This window comes from Sciurus vulgaris, assembly GCF_902686455.1.
Source record: "Sciurus vulgaris genome assembly, chromosome: 5".
Lineage (NCBI taxonomy): Eukaryota > Metazoa > Chordata > Mammalia > Rodentia > Sciuridae > Sciurus > Sciurus vulgaris.
Genome location: NC_136465.1, coordinates 6,489,959 through 6,495,958, shown reverse-complemented (window position 1 = coordinate 6,495,958; position 6,000 = coordinate 6,489,959). Strand labels below are relative to the sequence as shown.

Below are 6,000 nucleotides of genomic sequence, written 5' to 3'. Positions count from 1 at the left end.
AAAGGAGTCTCTCCCAGAAGGGAACAGACCACACCCAAAATTATTAATCCATTTAAGTGCTTAGAGGTGATTGGTGGATCTGACATGGGGTCAGTAGGTGTGGTGGAAAGGCTGACCTGTAAAAGGGCTGGAAACTTGAAGAAGACTGTCATTTGAAGACCAGCTCAGAAGAAGCTTTCCTCCTCTTGATATCCCAACTGGGAAACCCTGTGGTCTGTGCTCCTGGAGAAACAGAGGCAGCTTCACCCCACTGTGCAGGTAAGTCTCTGTTTGATGCCTTTGTGAAACCTAAATGTTCATCAAAGCAGCTGATGCTAAAGTCCATTTGGGTTTTTATCTACCTGCAGAGTCACCATTGTCTCCTTGCACTAATGCATGCTTGAATAATGATATGACTCCTGTGGGGACACAGCTGGCTCCTAGGGAGAAACTGTCTCTAAGCTGGCAGAGACCTTTTGTGGCTGGTGTTGGGCTGTAGGACATGGGAAACACTTGCTACATAAGTGCTGCTCTGCAGTGTCTGACATACTCACCTCCTCTGGCCAACTACATGCTGTTCCAGGAGCCCTCCCAAACCTGTCCTCCTCACAGGGTCTGCATGCTGTGTGTGATGCAAGCTCACATGACATGGACTCTCCACCACTTCGGGGATGTCATTCAGTCCCTGCCTGCATTGCCTTCTAGATTCCACACATGGCAGCAGGAAGAGGCCCATGAATTTCTGTTGTTCACCCTCGATGTCCTGCAGAAAGCATGTCTGCATGGGCATAAGCAGCCAGGTGCTGGCTCTCAGGACATCACCATATATTTGGAGGGTGCTGGAGATCACACATCAAGTGTCTCTGCTACCACAACCTTTCAGACACTTTTGACACCTACCTTGAATCACCCTAGACATCCTGGCAGCTGAGAGTGTGCAGCAAGCCTTGGAGCAGTTGGTGAAGCCTGAATGGCTAGTGGGGGAAAATGCCTATCATTGTGGTGTTCATCTGAAGAAGATGCCAGCCTGCAAGACCTTGAGCCTACAGACTGCCTCAAAGGTACTCATGCTTGTATTGAAACTCAGTTCTTACGGGTGACAAAATTGCTAACCAGGTTCAATTTCCTGAGTGTCTTAACATGTAGCCATACATGGCTCAGCAGAACAGCGGCCTACTCTCCTATGCCCTCTATGCCATGCTGGTCCATGCTGGGGTGAGCTGTCACAGTGAATATTACTATTCCTACATAAAAGATGGGAATGACCAGTGGTATAAAATGGACCATGCTAAGGTAGTGGCCTGTGACTTTACTGGTGTCCTGAGTCAGTGTGAATATATCCTCTTTTATGTCCAGAAGAGTGAACTTGAAACTGACAGTGGGAGCATGTCAGTAGGCAGGGAACTGAGTGCTCCTGGGACTGAAGACCCAGTCTTGGGAACTGCCAGAAGAGAGCTCCAGGGAGACTCCTGTATCCATGTAGGGGAGTCATAGGAGCCCCTGGTGGGCACAGCCACCAGAGAACTCACCTTAGATCTGTGGAAGTTCCTCCAATAACAGAACCAACCAAAATCTGACTCCAACCCCAGAATGTAGAATTCACTCTGCCTCCCAATGGAGTCACCACTCACCAGTCAATATACAGAGGAGGGCAGAGAATTCACGATAACCAGGAAATATATGAGCTGAACAAGGCTACCAAGAGCACTGTCAAGGAGAGTCCCTGAACACTTGTGTTGGAGGAAGGGCCAGAGCCACCAAGAGGAAGAACAAGCAGGGCAAGAGGTTGTGGTGGTGTTCTAGCCATCCAGTACGAGTATGAGCCCCGGTGTATGCACACAAACACACACACACACACACACAGGCACACAGAGAACCACTAAAATGCTGGAGATGGGTAGACTCTGTCTAGATCGCCCTCAGAATTCTCCACATGAACTTAGTGGCCAGAATTCTAAATTTCAAATGTTAGAGGTGCAACTACAATTTATATCCAGGTCTTCAGAATTATTCTGGGACCCCTGAGTTCTCTGTAAAGCTAATGATGGTCTTGAAGAACAAATCATGGTGACATGCCCACCTATACAGCTCCAAATATTCTGCAGGGAGCCCCTGGCTTCCCCAGTCTTGGTGATTCCCACTGATTTTCCAGCCTTCTTGCTGCCTTTCATTTCTCCTCTGACTCCAGCCCCCCATGTGACCCTTTCTCCATGAACAGGTATCTCTGAAATAGATGTAGGATCTGTGCTGCCAGGACACTCTTGGTCTGGTAGGTTAGACTAGAACACAAACATAGATAAAAGTAGCTTAGATTTTTTTCAAACCTATGATCATTTTCAGATCTCAGGATCAAGGGAAACCAGTGGTAAATTGCAACATTTGTACAATTAATTTGTTTATTAAATTATTTGATATGATACACTTATTTCAAAAGCATTAGAATTTGTAAAGTCTCCCATGTGTGAAATAGAGTGAATGAAAAGTAAATTTCAAAAGGAAATTCTATGCAAGGTGTAATTCTGACCTCTTTATCTTGTTTCAATTGAGATATGACAATTCATTGTGTCTACAATGTACTATGCAATGTTTTGATACTCCTACATATTATGAAGTCTACTACCTCCAATGGTTATCTTTTTATGTTGGTGAGAATATTCAAATAACCTTTTCTATTTTAAAATATGGCAACAGCATCACTGTCACCTGGGTGAAACAGGAGGACATTGTGTTGAGTGAAGTAAGATAGGAACAGAATGGGTTTTTTTTTTTTTTTGTCTTAAAGCAGAGCCTCAGTTCTCCACACTCACTGTGTAGGTGCTGGTCCTGCGGAGTTCTAGCAGTTGGTTCCAAAACATTACTGCTGTCCTCATTGTGAATGGCAAGTCAAGGTGGAATTTGTGCCTTCAGTGCACAGAGAGTTTTCACTTTCTAGTACCCACTGTAAAAGTTATACTAAAGAAAATCAATTTTGACAACCAGAGTCCCAAGCATTGCAGATCCACCCATCACTGACTGTGAACTTGTTAGATCGCCCAAGCCTATTGAATTCTTTTCCACCTGCTCCCACATAGGAAAGAGACTTCACCAGTTTCAGATTTGTTAAGAAGAAAATGTGTCGTCTGAACAAATCAGCCAGGCTTGGAACAAGGCTCAGCTTCACACTTGAATGGTGACTAAACTCCACATCCTTGCCTGCATTTCTGACATTTTCTTCGACAACAACCATCCTAAAGGGGCAAGAGGGTACTGCACTTTGGCTTTGATTTGCATGTAATTGAGAGCTGATGATATTATACAGTTTTTCTTTGATTCCTTGATCATTTTTATCTCTTCTTTTAGAAAGTGTCTATACACATCATCCATACATTTTTATTACAATAAAGTTTGTGGTTTTGTGGTTGTTATAAGATTTTCTTTTTTCTCATATGTGCTGGATATTAACACTGTCAGAAGAAAGGTTGTTCAATATTTTCTCACATTCTGTGGATTGTTTCTCAACTGAGGATGTGGATAAAATGAAACTCTTATTCACTGTTGATGAGAATCTAAATTAATTGAACCACTATAAAAACCAGTATCGAGTGCCCTCAAATAACTAAAAGTACATATACCATGTGGTCAGGGTACCCCATCTTGGGCTTGTATCCATGGCAGTTGTCTTCAGCATGTCAACAAGATACCCACACAGGCATGTTTATAACAGCTCTATTACCAGTAGCTAAAACAAGGGATCAGCCAGGTGCCCACTGACAGAAGACTGGATACAGAAAATCTGGTATATATGCACAATGGTGTAGTGTTTAGCCACAACAAAAAGCATAATGTGTAGGACATTTTTTAAGCTGTGTGATACAGGAACAGAAAGACACTACTTCATGTTCTCTCTTCAAGTTCTGAGCTAGGAGCTCAGAATTATAGCCAGAAAGACCAGTTATTATTACAATTTGCTAAGGGTGTGTGGGATGCAGTGGGCAGGGGTTTGAACTCAGAGAGTACACACCATATGCATGTATGTTACGATTGCACTGACGCACATTAGTATAAAAATTAATGTGTGAATAAAAATCATTAAGGAACAAAGAAAGTATGTGAAAATATATCAAGGACTCAAAGGCTGCTTTTACTGAAGAGGAAAAATGTTTAGGATCACTTGATCCTAAACATCCATGGCCCTACAACTGAGAAAGACACCTGGGACCTCTGCCTTCACTTGCCTTTAAGGCATTCTCTAGGGAAGACCCTGGATGCCATGAACAAGTGTGGTGGATAAACACCCTGTGATGGACTCTCACTGCCAACCAGGCAGCCAGTCCACTCCTGAGATTACCACCAACCTGGCCACTGTTTGCCCAGGACTGCCTGACTCTGACTTCTGTCCCCTTGTGTGCCCCCCAAGGCAGGACTCTGGAAGTCAGGCCCCTTGCCTCTGTGGCATAGGTGTATTTGTTAAAGTTCCTCTTCCTACTTTCACTCAACTGGTTGATTCAACTAGTCTTGAGGGTCAGGTGGCAGAAACTATCATGATGAGACCCCAGAACCAGGGACTTTACCCTAACCCTCCAACAATTCCCAAACCTCAGAATACTGCAGTGAGTGGGAACAGCTTTTCCCCACTCTTCATGGAGATCACTCATCTGCACACTAACCAGGAGACTTGGGTCCTCTGACCAAGAGAAGACCCCAGTGCTCCTATTGATTATGGGGTTTCAAGGCTCCTCCCAGGGCCTCCTCTCTCTTCCAGGTCCTGCCCCCTCACAAGAGCACAGCTTCCAGCTGATGAGGCAGCAAATTTCCTAATCCATTTTCTTGTAGTGATTGTGGATTGAACCCAGGGCCTCAGGAATACTAGGCAAGCACTCTACCACTGAGATGCACCCCAGTCCAGCTCCCTATCCAATTTTCCAATTGAAGAGTGATTTTTAATATTTACATTTCATAAGTCTATCTCAGGGGTCCTATCTGTCCATCCTCTGTATAGGGTCCCTGGGGGACATTGGAACTCCCTCTCACTGAGGCTCTTTCTGGCTGAGCTGCCTCAGTTTCTGAAGAGAATCTCTGGAGGCGTGGCAGATCCAAGATGGCAGACTAGAGGGAGGCTGTGTTTCTTATCACTCCGTAACTCTGGTTTCAAGCAGAGGATATCTGTTTCTTGGTGAGGAAGTTTTTGCAGCTTATCAATCCCCTGCTATTCATCCAGTTTGTCTACTGTGATCACCTGCAGTCTGCCAGCATATTGACACATTTTTGAGTGCAGATTGCTCACTGTCAGGTGCCTATCATCTGTATTTGTCTGCCTCTTGCCTGTCCATTGCCTGTCTTACAACTATCCATCACTCACCATCCAAGGTTCACCTCCCAATCATTCAACATCAGTCAGCAAACTGATCACAGACCACCAATGGAGCACCAGCGGTCTGCTATTGCCTGGAAGTTCACTGTTACAGTACCTGCAGGTTTGATTACACGTGGCTACCACCATTTTGAGACAACATCCAGGTCCCATAGGACCCCTGGCTGGACTGACTGAGTCTCGTTTCCAGGATCCCTCAGCCTGACTGATCACTCCCTGCCTCCAGCGCCCTGACATCAACTGACTGCCCCCTGCCACCAGGACCTCCTGACCAACCGACCACACCCTATCACCGGGACCCCAGACCAACTGATTGCACCCTGCTTCCAGGATTTCACAACCACCACACTAAACACACACCACCTCCAAGACTCTGCTGATCAACCACACCCCACCTCCAGGACCTCCAACCGACCACATCCACACCCAGAGATGCAGCTCCCCATTTGCCAATACTTTTGGAAGCCAGAGTGGCCATCTTGGTTAATCCTGAAAGCCTTTGCTTCAATCTTTAGGTGAGACAAATCCCATCCTGAGATGACTGCTGGAGATTTGAAGCTCATTGTCAGCTACCTCTCATGCATCAGGCTACTGAACACTGGGAGGTTTCATTACTGTATGACTGTTATACTTTAGATTTTCTTTTTTCTCCTTATTGAACAATTTTAAGC

The 6,000-nt window shown here is 45.2% G+C and overlaps 1 pseudogene across 1 annotated transcript in view; it reads left to right on the top strand.

The window, feature by feature from the left end:
• The first annotated feature begins 391 nt into the window (after nt 1-391).
• The window catches only part of LOC306662318 (ubiquitin carboxyl-terminal hydrolase 17-like), a 189,034-nt pseudogene continuing 183,425 nt past the window's right edge, over nt 392-6,000 (top strand). The window contains exon 1 of the transcript in view: nt 392-1,040. The product of the transcript in view is annotated as a ubiquitin carboxyl-terminal hydrolase 17-like (transcript). The remainder of the gene's footprint in view (nt 1,041-6,000) is intronic.